At 27.2% G+C, this 13,785-nt stretch overlaps 1 pseudogene; it reads left to right on the top strand.

The window, feature by feature from the left end:
• Window positions 1-544: 544 nt before the first annotated feature.
• The window catches only part of LOC126301305 (NADH-ubiquinone oxidoreductase chain 5-like), a 44,556-nt pseudogene continuing 31,315 nt past the window's right edge, over window positions 545-13,785 (top strand).

Here is a 13,785-nt window from a genome sequence, read left to right as displayed (position 1 = left end):
TGAGGTTGTGTAGGTTCTCTTTCTCTAATGGTTGGTCATGGTTTATGTTCTTCTGGTTTATTTTGTTTATCTAATATTATTTATGAACGTTTAGGTAGACGAAGATTATTAATTAACAAGGGTATAATTAATTTGATGCCAAGAATGGCTTTATGATGATTTCTTTTAAGATCATCAAATATGGCTGCTCCTCCTTCTTTAAATTTGGTAGGTGAAATTAGATTATTAAATAGAATTATATCTTGATCTTCTTTTAGAATCTTTGCTTTGATTTTTTTATCTTTTTTTAGAGCTGTTTATACTTTGTATATATATTCTTATTCTCAGCATGGGAATTATTATTCTGGTGTTTATACTTGTTCTCTTGGTTATTTTCGTGAATATCATCTTTTACTTTTACATTGATTGCCTTTAAATATTCTCTATTTAAAGGGTAAATATTTCTTTGTTTAGTTTGCTTAAGTATTTTAATTAAAAATATTGTTTTGTGGAATCAATGATATGAAGTTTTTCATCTTAGGCCGTGAATTTATTTTCTATTTGTTCTTTGAGTTTTTTTTCTTTGTTTATTTCGAGAACTATAATTTTTATTTTAGGTATTTATTATTTAATAATTGATTATAGAGTTTTTGTTGAGTGAGAGCTTTTCAATTTAAATGGTTCTATAGTTGTTATAACTTTAATTTTGGATTGAATATCTCTTATTTTTATATCTTTTGTTATATATATTTCTTCTTTGGTTATTTATTATAGAGAGGATTATATATCTGGTGAAAAGAATATAAATCGTTTTATTATTATTGTTTTAATATTTATTCTTTCTATAGGTTTTTTAATTATTAGTCCTAATTTAATTAGAATTTTATTAGGTTGAGATGGTTTAGGTTTAGTTTCTTATTGTTTAGTTATTTATTATCAAAATGTAAAATCTTATAGTGCTGGTATATTAACTGCACTTTCTAATCGTATTGGTGATGTTGCTATTTTAATTTCTATTGCATGAATGTTAAATTTTGGTGGTTGAAATTATATTTATTATTATGATTTTATTTCTAATTCTTTTGAAATAAAGCTCATTACTATATTAATTGTTTTAGCAGCTATAACTAAGAGAGCTCAGATTCCTTTCTCTTCATGACTTCCTGCTGCTATAGCAGCTCCTACTCCTGTTTCTGCTTTAGTTCATTCTTCTACTCTTGTTACTGCTGGTGTTTATTTATTAATTCGTTTTAGACCAATATTGGATACTTATAATTGTGGTTGATTTTTACTTTTAATTGGTTGTATAACTATATTTATGGCTGGATTGGGCGCTAATTTTGAGTTTGATTTAAAGAGGATTATTGCTCTTTCTACTTTAAGACAACTTGGTTTAATAATAAGAATTTTGGCTATAGGTTATCCAAAGCTTGCATTTTTTCATTTATTGGCTCATGCTTTATTTAAGGCATTATTATTTATATGTGCAGGTTCAATAATTCATAATTTGAAGGATTCTCAGGATATTCGTTTTATAGGATCAATTGTTAATTTCATACCTTTAACTTCAGTTTGTTTTAATGTTTCTAGTTTATCTTTGTGTGGAATACCTTTTTTAGCGGGATTTTATTCAAAGGATTTAATTCTTGAGATGGTTTGTTTAAGATGAATTAATTGTTTAATTTTTTTTCTTTATTTTTTTTCTACTGGTTTAACTGCTTCTTATTCTTTTCGTTTGTTTTATTATTCAATATCTGGTGATAATAATTTTTATTCTAGATTTTCTTTTGATGATAAGGGTTATTATATTTCATTTGGAATAATTGGTCTATTGTTTGTTGCTGTTTTTGGTGGTAGTCTTTTATCTTGATTAATTTTTCCTATTCCTCATGTGATTGCTTTACCTTATTATTTAAAGTTTTTAACTATTACAGTTGTTATTTTAGGTGCTTATTTAGGTTATCTTATTTCTAATTTTGATTTTTCTCATAATTTATTTTCTTTAAGTATACTTTCTTTTGTTAGATTTGCTGGTTCTATATGATTTATACCTTTTCTTTCAACTAAGTTTATTAGATGTATTCCTTTAAAAATAGGTTATTATTCATCTAAGTCATTTGATTATGGTTGAGGTGAATTACTTGGTGGTCAAGGTTTATATAGATTATTTATTTATTTAATTGGTTATATTCAAGGTTGATATGATTCTAATTTCAAGATTTATCTTTTAACTTTTATTTTTTGAATATTTATTTTGGTAATATTGTTTTTCGTTTACTTAAATAGCTTATAATTAGAGCGTGACACTGAAGATGTTAAGGAAGTATTTTTACTTTTAAGTATTTATAAATATAGATATATTATTTTTACAGTGAAAATGTAATGTTTTATTTAAACTATATAAATTTTAGAAATGTTAACGGAGTTTAACCACTAATATAAAAAGTTAGCAGCTTTCATATTGGCTTTACATTTCCTTAATTGGAACTATTATAGTTCAATTATATTATTAACAGTAATACGCCTCTTTTTGGCTTCAATTAATAAGAATAAGGGTAGTACATACCAATCTTCCAGGTCGAAACTGACTGCAATATTTCGCTTCTTATTCTATTTAAGGTTGATTGATAATATCAATACTTTTTGAATGCAACCCAAATGTTATATTTAACTACAACCCTTTATTCTGCTCATTGTAATGCTCCTTGGTTTCATTCATGGTATAGTCCTCCTAATAGAACTAGAATAAAAAATATTGTTGATACTGTTCAGATTATAATGTCTGAAGTTTTAAAAATAATTACAATTGGTAGAATTAGTGCAATTTCTACATCAAAAATTAAAAAGATTACTGCGATTAGGAAGAATCGTATTGAGAATGGTATTCGTGCTGATCTTTTTGGATCAAACCCACATTCAAATGGTGATCTTTTTTCTCGATCATTAATTAATTTTTTTGATAGTGTTGTTGCCAGGATTATAACAATTATTGGAATAATAAATCTAATGAAAACTCTTGTTGATAGAATTAGAATTGTTTTTCTTGATTTATATCAAGCTTTCTGATTGGAAGTCAAATGTACTATTTATACTAGAAAAACAATTATCTACCTCATCAATAAATAGAGATATATAAGAATAATCATACTACGTCTACGAAGTGTCAGTATCATGCTGCTGCTTCAAATCCAAAGTGATGTCTTGGTGAAAATTGATTTATTGAGTGTCGAAGTAGACATGTTGATAAACAGATTGTTCCAATAATTACGTGTAAACCATGGAATCCTGTTGCAACAAAGAATGTTGATCTATAAACTGCATCTGCAATGGTAAAAGGTGCTTCCCAATATTCATATGCTTGAAGTATTGTAAAGTATAGTTCTCATAACACTGTGAAGAATAATCCTTGTAGTGCTTGAGTATGATTAGATTCCATTAAACTATGATGTGCTCATGTTACTGTTACTCCTGATGCTAAAAGAATAGCTGTATTAAGTAATGGAATTTAATAGGGTTAAAGGGTTGAATTCCTATTGGAGGTCATAGTATTCCTAGTTCAATTGTTGGTGCTAATCTTCTTCTAAAGAATGCTCAAAAAAAAGAAACGAAAAATAATACCTCTGATGCAATAAATAAAATTATTCCTCATCGTAATCCAATTGATACAAATCCTGTATGTAATCCTTGATATGTTCCTTCTCGTACTACATCTCGTCATCATTGAATTATAGTTAGAAGGGTAATTCCAAATCCAATTATGAATAAGTTAATATTAAATAGGTGGAATCATTTTGCTAGTCCTGATACTAGGACTATTGCTCCAATTGCTCTTGTTAATGGTCAAGGTCTATAGTCTACTAAGTGGAATGGGTGGTTTGAGTGAGTTGTTAACATAGGTTTAATATACTTCTCTAGAATATAGAGTTCTTAGAATTGAGAAAACATAGGCTTGAATTATTGCTACTGCTGATTCTAGAATTAATAGAAGTATTTGTCCAATAATTAGTAATGAGATTAAGTTTATTGCTATAGATGGTCCTGTGTTTCCTAATAAGGTTAATAATAAGTGTCCTGCAATTATATTTGCTGCCAACCGTACTGCTAATGTACCTGGTCGAATAACATTACTAATTGTTTCAATTAGTACTATAAATGATATTAATGCAGGTGGTGTACCTTGTGGTACAAGGTGTGTAAATATATGATTAGTATGGTTAATTCATCCAAATAATATAAATCTTAGCCATATAGGTAGGGCAATTGCAAATGTTAATGCTAAATGTCTTGTTCTAGTAAAAATATAAGGGAATAATCCTATGAAATTGTTAAATAATATTATAATAAAAATTGAGATGAAAATGAATGTTGTTCCATTAAATGATTTTGGTCCAAGAAGTGTTTTAAATTCATTATGTAAGGTTAAATTTAGTTTATTTCAGATAATGTTAATTCGTGATGGTGTAAGTCAAAATAGTGATGGGATTAATAATAGTCCTAGAAATGTTCTAGTTCAATTTAATGATAAATTAAGGATGTTAGTTGATGGGTCAAATGTTGAGAATAGATTTGTTATCAATTTCAATTTAAGTTTTTTATTTCAATTGTTCCTTTTTCTGCTCTTTTAATAAGGTTAGGTTTAAATGAGAAGAAGTTTATTTGATTAAACAAGATTAATGTAGCTGAAAATATAATGAATAGTGAGAATCATATAAGAGGGGATATTTGAGGGATTTGGATATAATTTCCCCATCAGAAGTAGTCGTTAATTTACTATTATTTGGTTTAAGAGACCATTACTTACTTTCAGTCATCTGATGAATTTCAAGGTGTACTAATTTTTTTAGTTACTTTAGATTGACACTCTAATGTTATTTATTTTAACTAACTCCTTAAATTATCTTAGATAATCACTTAATAAATAAATTTACTGAAGTTCTTTCAATTACAATTGGTATAAATCTGTGGTTTGCTCCACAGATTTCTGAGCATTGTCCAAAGAATAATCCAGGTCGATTTATTGTGAATGTTCCTTGATTTAACCGACCTGGCGTTGCATCAATTTTAACCCCTAATGCAGGAACTGCTCATGAGTGTAGAACATCTGATGCTCTTGTTAATACTCGTACTTCTGTATTTATTGGTAGGATTGTTCGGTTATCTACATCTAGTAGTCGGAATCCATCATTTTCTAGGTCTTGTTCTGGTGTTATATAAGTGTCAAATTCTACGTCTATGAAGTCTGAATATTCATATCTTCAATATCATTGTCGTCCAATGGTTTTAATTGTAATTATTGCATCTACTGAATCATCAAGTAAATATAATAGTCGTAATGATGGAAGGGCAATAAAAATTAATGTAATTGCAGGTAAAGCTGTTCAGATTGTTTCAATTAAATGTCCATGAAGTATATTACGGTTAGTATAGGCAATAAAAAATATATAAATTAGGGCATAACCTACAATTACTGTAATTAATAATAATACGACCATAGTATGATCATGAAAGAATGATAATTGCTCCATTAATGATGAAGCTCCATCTTGAAGAGATAAATTTGATCATGTTGCCATTAATAAATATTTTCTAATAAAAGGTCAAACCTTTATTTGTAGAGCTTAAATCTACTGCACTAATCTGCCATATTAGAATGTAGAGATTAATGGTAATTCTGAGTAACTATGTTCTGCAGGAGGGTTATTTTGTAGTCATTCTGTTGATCTTCTTATGTTAGCTCTAAATATAATTGCTCGGTTTGTAATCATTCTTTCTCATATAATTACAATGAATATAATGATTCCTACAATAGAAATTGTAGACCCAATTCTGGATACTACGTTTCATGATGTATATGCGTCTGGGTAGTCAGAGTATCGTCGAGGTATTCCTGCTAATCCTAGGAAGTGTTGAGGAAAGAATGTTAAATTTACTCCAATGAATATAATTGTAAATTGGATTTTTAATCATGTATTATTTATAGTTAATCCTGTAAATAGTGGATATCATTGAATGACACCTCCTATAATTGCAAATACTGCTCCTATAGATAATACATAATATTAGATAAACAAAATAAACCAGAAGAACATAAACCATGACCAACCATTAGAGAAAGAGAACCTACACAACCTCATCAATTCATAGTCATCAATCCACCAATAACCATTCTTATATGAGCAACAGAAGAATATGCAATTAAAGACTTTAAATCAACCTGACGAAAACAAATAAATCTTACAATAACACCCCCAGATAAACCTAAAGACAATCAAAAATAATTAAACTTTAAACCCAAATAAGAAATAACCTTTATAACACGAAAAATACCATAATCACCTAACTTTAATAAAACACCAACAAGAATTATTCTACCTGAAATAGGGGCCTCTACATGAGCCTTAGGAAGTCATAAATGAACCAAAAACATAGGTATCTTAACTAAAAAAGCCAAAATTATAAATACATAAAACATAAAATAATAAGAACCAAAATCAACCAATAAAGGAAAATATAAAGTATTAGAAAAATCATAAACCTTAAATAAAACTAATAATAAAGGTAATCTAGCAACCAAAGTATAAAAAATTAAATAAACACCAGCCTGCAAACGCTCAGGTTGATAACCCCAACCCAAAATTAAAAGTAAAGTAGGAACTAATCTAGCCTCAAAAAAAATATAAAAAGAAAGAAGACTTAATCTAGCAAATGAACAATAAAGCATAATTATTAAAATCAAAACCATAAAAACAAAAAAATTAGAATGATATGAACTTAAATAAACTGAACCTCTAGCAGTGATTATTAAAGAACAAATCCAAAAACTAAGTAAAATTAAACTAAAAGAAAAATAATCAATACCAAAATAATATCTAATTATATTCAAATCAGCATATGAATAAACACAAATTATAAAAACAAAACCCGACAGAAACATTAAAGAATGAACCAACCATCAACAATTATTTAATAAACAAAGAGGGATCAAAAAAATAGTTATAAATAAATACTTTAACATAAAGATAAACCAAAAGAATTAAAAAAATCATTACCATGAGAACGAATTATTGAAACTAAAATAGAAAGACCTAAAGCACCCTCACAAACAGAAAAAACTAAAAAAATAACAGGAAAAAAATAATCATAATCAAACTCAATAAGAAAAACAATAACTAACATAAATAAAGAAAGAACAATATATTCTAATCTCAAAAGAACCATTAATAAATGTTTACGTTTAGAAGAAAAAACATAAACACCAGCAAAATAAATCAATAAAGAAGTAAAAATAGAGAATATAAACATTAGTTTTAATAGTTTAAAAAAAACGCCGGTCTTGTAAACCGGAAATAAGTCCAGCCCCCACTTTTAAAACTTCAGAGGTGGAAAAGCTTCCATCATCGGTCCCCAAAACCGGTATTTTAAATAAACTAACCCCTGAAATGATCAAAATAATAATTATATCATTATCAAATGTAATAAATATTAATTTTATTAAATTAAGACACCCAATATCAATAATGCTTTTTATTGTCCTTCAAACCTTCCTAGTTGGATTAATAACAGGAACAATAATAGAAAGATATTGATTATCATATATTTTATTTTTAACATTTCTTGGTGGTATACTAGTATTATTTATTTACATTACAAGAATTGCATCAAACGAAATATTTCAGCCTAAATCAATCACTATAATTATTACATTAATAATGTGAGTATTTATCATATTAATATTAATTATTCTAGATATATCTATATTTATAGACTTTTTCAAAAACACCGAAACTATAAATATTGATAATTCAATCAATTATCAAGAAATAACAATATCTTTAGAAAAATTATATAATAGACCAACATTCATTATTACAATATTAATAATAATTTATTTATTTTTAGCACTACTAGCAGTTGTTAAAATCACCAATATTAATCAGGGACCTATTCGTAAAATAAGATAATTACTAATGAATAAACCCTTACGATTAAGACATCCTTTAATTAAAATTATTAATAACTCTTTAATTGAGTTACCTGCCCCAACAAATATTTCATTTTGATGAAATTTTGGATCCCTATTAGGGTTATGTTTGGTAATTCAAATCGTAACTGGACTATTTTTAGCTATACATTATACATCAAATATTGAAATAGCATTCAGTAGTGTAGTACACATCTGCCGAGACGTAAATAATGGTTGAATTATCCGAACCTTACACGCAAATGGAGCATCTTTATTTTTTATTTGTATTTACTTACATGTAGGACGGGGAATTTACTATGGATCTTATATATATATACATACCTGAATAATTGGTACAGTGATTTTATTTTTAGTTATAGCAACTGCATTTATAGGATATGTCTTACCCTGAGGCCAAATATCTTTTTGAGGTGCAACAGTAATTACTAATTTATTATCAGCAATCCCATACTTAGGAACAGATTTAGTCCAATGAGTATGAGGAGGATTCGCTGTTGATAATGCAACATTAAATCGATTCTTCACATTCCATTTTGTATTACCATTTATTATTGCTGCTATAGCAGCAATTCATTTATTTTTTCTTCACCAAACAGGATCTAATAATCCTCTTGGACTAAATGGAGATATTGAAAAAATTCCATTCCATCCATACTTTACCTTTAAGGATTCTATTACATTTGTAATAATAACATCATTATTAATTATACTATGTTTCATTAATCCTTACCTATTAGGAGATCCAGATAACTTTGTACCTGCCAACCCATTAGTAACACCAGTTCACATTCAACCAGAATGATATTTCCTATTTGCATATGCAATTCTACGATCTATCCCTAATAAGTTAGGAGGTGTTATTGCATTATTTTTATCAATTAGAATCTTAATAATTTTACCATTTTATAATAAAACACCATTCCGAGGCATTCAATTTTACCCTATTAATCAAATTTTATTCTGAATTATAGTAGTTGTTGTATGCTTACTAACGTGAATTGGTAAACGACCTGTTGAAGAACCTTATATTATAACAGGTCAAATCTTAACAATTATTTACTTCACATATTTCTTAATTAATGTCCATGTCGCAAACGCATGAGATAAATTAATTAAGGAATAAAGTTAATTAGCTTAGGAAAAGCATATGTTTTGAAAACATAAAATTAGAAGTTTAACTCTTCTATTAACTTTTCTCAAAAGATTTCACTAAACAAATGAGATAAATAAAATCTTTAAACCAACAAAGAAAATAAAAAAATTCAAAGATAAAGGTAAAAAACTTTTTCAAGCTAAGTACATTAATTTATCATAACGGAACCGTGGTAATGTTCCACGAACCCAAATAAAACCAAAAGATGTAATAGCAAGCTTAATAAAAAATATAAAAGAATAAAAATCACCGCCCAAAAAAATTAAAGCCAATAACATTCTTATGAAGACAATTCTAGTATATTCAGCTAAAAAAATTAAAGTAAAACCACCTGCACCATACTCAATATTAAATCCTGAAACTAACTCAGATTCCCCTTCAGCAAAATCAAAAGGAGTATGATTAGTTTCAGCTAAGCAAGAAGCAAAACAAGCTAAAGCTAAAGGAAAAGAAATAATAATAAATCAACAATAAAGCTGATAGTTTATAAAATCAAACATATTAAACCTACCAATTACAATAATTAAAGACAATAAAATTAAAGCTAAACTAACTTCATAAGAAATTGTTTGAGCAACAGAACGAAGAGAACCTAATAATGAATAATTTGAATTAGAAGATCAACCAGCAATTATAACAGTATAAACACCTAATCTAGTACAACATAAAAAAAATAAAAATCCATAAGAAAAAGAACACATATAAGTTAAATAAGGAAAAATTACTCAAACGGCTAAAGAAATCATTAAATTAAAAACAGGGGAAAAATAATAAAGTAGGTAATTAGATATAATAGGAATTGGCTGCTCCTTACAAATTAACTTAATAGCATCTCTAAATGGCTGAGGAATTCCAACAAAACCTACCTTATTTGGACCCTTTCGAATCTGAATATAACCTAAAACCTTACGCTCTAATAAAGTTAAAAAGGCAACACTAATTAAAACACAAATAACCAATAAAAGAAAATTCAAAATAAATATAAATAAATCACAAAGTATCAATACTATTTGTAGAAAAAATCTACATAAATGAATTCTAAATTCAACACATTAATCTGTCAAAATAGTAAATAAATTAATATTAATCAATATAACAAAAAATATTTTAACCATATGGTCCTTTCGTACTAATATGGATTAACAATCTTAGGATAGAAACCGACCTGGCTCACGCCGGTGTGAACTCAGATCATGTAAGAATTTAAAGGTCGAACAGACCTAATCATTGGGCTCCTGCACCCAAAATTTTTCTTAATCCAACATCGAGGTCGCAATCTGCTTTGTCGATATGAGCTCTCAAAAACAATTACGCTGTTATCCCTAAGGTAACTTAATCTTATGATCATAAATTATGGATCAAAATAACAAACATAAATAAATGATATAATAATGAAGAGTTTATCTATTCTTCATGTCACCCCAACAAAACATCATCATTAAATATAGAAAGACAAACAAAAAACTATATAAAAGTAAAATGTCAAGCTCTATAGGGTCTTCTCGTCCTAAAGAAGAATTTAAGCCTTTTGACTCAAAAGTTAAATTCAAAAATTTATTAAGAGACAGTTGATTTCTCGTCAAGCCATTCATTCCAGCCACTAATTAAGAGACTAATGATTATGCTACCTTTGCACGGTCAAAATACCGCGGCTCTTTAAAAATACGCTCAGTGAGCAGGCCAGACCTCAAAATATAAACAAGAGGACATGTTTTTGATAAACAGGCGGAAATCAATTTTGCCTAGTTCCTTATAATAAGTTCACAAGGTAAAAATTTCATACAAATAAATATACTAATTCTATCATTATTACAAAAATTTTAAAATTAAATTAATAATCTTAATAAAAAACCTAAAATATTTATAAAATCAAAATAAAAAATAATGAACTAAAACGTAATCTTAAAGATAGCTGGTTTAAAGCTTACTATTATATTTCTATAAAATAAATTATAGGTTATTAACTTCAAAGCTTATCCCTTAAAGAATAAATAAGTTAATATTTTTACTTAAAAAATTAAATAAAAACAAATAACTTTAAAAAATTAAATTTTTTCTTAAGAAACTAGATATCTTGGGAAACGATTAACATCTCATTTCTATAAATAATTTAATAATAATTATGATACATTAAAATTTTCAGTGTAAATGAAACACTTTACTAATAAGTTATATCTTGAAAATCTTCCTAGATACACTTTCCAGTACATCTACTATGTTACGACTTATCTCATCTAAATTGAAGCTACTTTAAAATAAAATAGAATAATCAATAATGAGAGCGACGGGCGATTTGTACACATCTCAGAGCCAATATCAGTTAAATTAAATAAATTAAATTACTATCAAATCCACCTTCATTAACATTATTTCACTATCAAATCCGTTATAAACAAAAATCTATTGTAACCCACCTCCTCTTAACTATAAGCTGCACCTTGACCTGAAATATTTTATAATTATAAATCTTAAGAATTATAACTCTAAAAAGATTCCCTGATAACGGAGATATACAAACAAATAAATTAAGTAGAGTAAATCGTGTATTATCAATCATGGGGTAGGTTCCTGTGAATGGAATGAGATACCGCCAAATTCTTTGGGTTTAAAGACCTTAACTAATAGTACCCTGGTAAATATAATTAACATTTAAAATAATAGGGTATCTAATCCTAGTTTATTATTTAAATTTCACAGATTCATAAAAAGGGCCACAAATAAATTTTAACATTTGACCTTACAAATTTATATTTCAACCCTAATAATATAAACAACTGTTTTAACCAATAATATTCACTTGTATCAATCGTATAACCGCAGATGCTGGCACGAATTATGCCGATACTAAATCAATTGCTAAATCCAAAATCACTTGATAATTAAATCAAATTACTGCAAAAAGAACATTTAGTCTAACAAAACTTACATATAATACAAAGAAAAAGTGAATAAACAAGCAAGAATAAAACTTTTAAAAATAAAAAATAAGAAAATTTTAAATCTATTAATTCAGGAAAAAATAAAAGATTCAAATATTTAAAGAAAAAAAAAGAAAAAAACCACAAACATTAACAAAAAAAAAGAAACGCTCCTATGTATGACCACAACAACTTGAGAGGGTAAATAAAGTAAATAAAATTACCTTCATTAAAATTACATAAGATAGAATTAAACTACCTCCTTTAGTATCAAAAACTAACGTGCATCATACACCTTAATGTAAAAAGGTAAGCTAAACAAGCTAATGGGTTCATACCCCATTTATAGAGGTATCAATCCTCTCCTTTTTAATGACCAACAACTCTACAAAACTTCTCTTCCTATCAACATTAATGATAGGAACGATCCTGTCCATTTCATCAAATTCCTGATTTGGGGTTTGAATAGGACTTGAGATCAACTTACTTTCATTTATTCCGCTCCTAACAAGAAATAAAAATATAATAATAAATGAATCATCAATTAAATATTTTATTGTCCAAGCAATAGCATCGACAATATTATTATTTTCAATTTTGCTGATTCAAATAAAATATCCCATGGGATGGGAAACAGAATTTATCCCATCAATAATAATTAGATCTAGACTATTATTAAAGATTGGAGCTGCACCTTTCCATTTCTGATTTCCAGAAGTTATAGGAGCATCAAGATGAAATAATTATTTAACATTAATAACATGACAAAAAGTCGCCCCAATAATGGTCTTATCTTATTGTATTCAATTAAGAACTTTTATTTGAACAATTATTATCTTAAGAATTATTATTGGGGCAATAGGAGGTTTAAATCAAACATCCTTACGACAACTTTTAGCTTATTCATCAATCAGACATCTAGGTTGAATAATTAGATCATTAACAGTCAGAGAAAACATCTGAGAACTATACTTCATTATTTACCCACTATTAAGATTAATTATAGTTTTATTATTTAAGCAAATAAATTTATTTTTCATAAATCAAATTTATTCAGCCAGAAATATAAAAACCGAAATTAAATTCATAATATTCTTATCTTTATTATCTTTAGGTGGACTACCACCATTCCTTGGATTCTTACCAAAATGAATTGTAATACAATCATTAATAGAAAACAATATAACAACTATTATAACTATTATAGTTGTATTAACTACAATTACACTCTACTACTATATACGTATTAGATTCTCAGCTCTAATTATATCATACACAGAAAATTCGTGATCTATAAAGATAAAGTCCCAAAAATCAAGAATCATTCTTCCTATAACAGTAATAATTTCAACAATAGGATTGATTTCAACATCAACCTTAATTTCATTATACTAAGGACTTAAGTTAATCAAACTAATAACCTTCAAAGTTATAATTAAAAGAATAATCTTTTAGGCCTTAGTAAAATTTTACACCTCTAGAATTGCAGTCTAGAATCATAATTGAATATAAGACCTAAATATGATAAGAGAGAAAACATCTCATAAGTAGATTTACAGTCTACCACCTAAAATTCAGCCATCTTACCGCAAAAATGATTATTCTCAATAAACCATAAGGACATTGGTACTTTATACTTCATATTTGGAGCATGAGCAGGAATAGTAGGAACATCAATAAGAATACTTATTCGTGCTGAACTTGGCCAACCCGGATCTCTAATTGGGGATGACCAGATTTATAATGTTATT

Source organism: Schistocerca gregaria, unplaced genomic scaffold (assembly GCF_023897955.1).
Source record: "Schistocerca gregaria isolate iqSchGreg1 unplaced genomic scaffold, iqSchGreg1.2 ptg000066l, whole genome shotgun sequence".
Classification (NCBI taxonomy): domain Eukaryota; kingdom Metazoa; phylum Arthropoda; class Insecta; order Orthoptera; family Acrididae; genus Schistocerca; species Schistocerca gregaria.
This window is presented reverse-complemented; position numbering and strand designations above follow the sequence as displayed.